Raw genomic sequence first — 1,991 nt, 5'->3', positions numbered from 1 at the left:
CATAACCAGACAAACTGTGAATCCTACAGTATCAAGGATTTCTTGTTACTACTATTATTTCCATGTACAACAATCTATGGTACATTTACTCATTTATTCAATGACAGTCATGTCATCATCTTCTGGAACATCATCATAACAATCCAAACCCTTATTTTCAGGGATGTCTTATTTTTGGGGGGGATGCGTTATATTTCAGCGAGAGGCAAAACTGTAAGTAGGTCTTATTTTCAGGGGATGTCTTACTTTCAGGGAAACAGGGTATTTTACAGTAAATTGCTTACTTTGAATAGCTTAGCGGATGGTGCAATAAAGAGTCCCATTTCAGGCCTTACCTGCTAGTTTTATTTCAGTTAGAGCTAGTTAACAGCCGGTATAGGAACCTTTCTGGATTTGTAATGCATGGCAGACAAAACTGACGAAGCTACTGGCCTGAAAGGACTTACATTCGAGTCCCTGTTCATATCCAAGTAAAAATAGTCAGCTAGTGTTAGAATACCTAGGAAGTAGACCCCTTGAAATTTCTCTTGCGGGGGTTCATTCATCTGGGGTGGGAGGAAGAGTCCAGAGGAGCCCCACTGTAAGAAAGATCTTTGCACTTCTACCTCTAGAGTAGACCCATCAATACCAAGTGACGTAGGACTGGTATGACTGACCTGGTTGGTTTAGGGCTTTTTGTTTTTAACTTTTGATTGTAAATTAGATGAAGGCCTGGAGAGCAGATGATAGTTCTTACAGTCAACAACTTATATGAGCTTTCTTTCAAGTTAATACTTATCATGTGAGCCTTTCCAGAGCAGTTGGTAACGGTAGCTCGGCACTCTCTAGCTCTGGTCTCAGGGATGTGGAGACTGATGTTTGCGTGGTTCATTGGCCCATTGGTCTTTTCATTCTCATTACTCGTCTTTCCTCTGGAAGAGCAGGGACCAATGTCTGCACCTTATGTGGCTGCTCCTGAGATTGTAAGATCCCAGATGCTTCTCAATTAAATGAGACAATAGAGCATTCTCTATGTGAGTTATATCATACCATTTTTACCTTGGTTTCCCAAGACTATGGGTCTGATCCCCTAGGCCCGACAACCTGTTTCCTCAAGGCATTTGGTTATGTCTAAAAGGTTTTTTAAAAATAATCATTTTATTAGGGGCTCATACAACTCATCACAATCTGTACATAAGTCATCTGTGTCCAGCATGTCTAAAAGTTTTCAACACTGACTCGATGGCAGTGACTGAGAAGTTTTCACAACTTTCCTATAGTCTCCATCATTTTCATGGATATATTTACAGCAAAGAAAGTACACATATACAAATATACAAATACAAATATCCCTTGTCAAAACTCTATGTATTTGTGGGTGTAAATACCCATTCTCCCTCTCCCACCTGTTTAGCCTACATGTCTAACCAAGCATGTACTTATTCATAGATCTCCACTGTTGCAGGATTGTGTGTAAAACAGTATTGGCCTCTGTTTCCTTTAACTCTTGCAAATCTCTTAGTGTCTTCTCATGTCTCTATATTTTTTCTAGCTTCCTTCTGACTGTATATTGTCTTTCTATCATGTCAATACTTTCATCCAAGTTAATACTTGTCTACGTTTTAGGCTAAGACTGCTCCTCTCTCCCTTCTCCTCTCCTCCTTGATAATCAACAGAGAATGTTTCTTTTCAGGTGAAAACCTATTCTTGAATTTTTATAATTGTGGTTTCACCCAGTATTTGTCCTTTTGTCCTTGGCTAGGTTCATCCATGTTATGTGGTGTTTTGCAGAATCATTGTTATTCTTTAACATCATGTAGTATTCCACTATGTGTACAAAAGTTTAACTTATGTATCTTTCCACTGCTAGGCATTTAGGTAGTTTCCATCTTTTTCTCTTGTGAATAGTGCTGTCATGAAATGGATGTGCATTTATCTATTCATTTTGTGGCTCTTATTGCCCTAGGATATGTACCAAATAGAGAAATTGCTGCATCATATAGTATTTCTTT

The sequence above is a fragment of the Echinops telfairi genome, unplaced genomic scaffold, assembly GCF_000313985.2.
Source record: "Echinops telfairi isolate 266 unplaced genomic scaffold, ASM31398v2 ScPeMD7_140;HRSCAF=443, whole genome shotgun sequence".
NCBI lineage: Eukaryota > Metazoa > Chordata > Mammalia > Afrosoricida > Tenrecidae > Echinops > Echinops telfairi.
Note: the sequence above shows the minus strand (reverse complement) of the source record.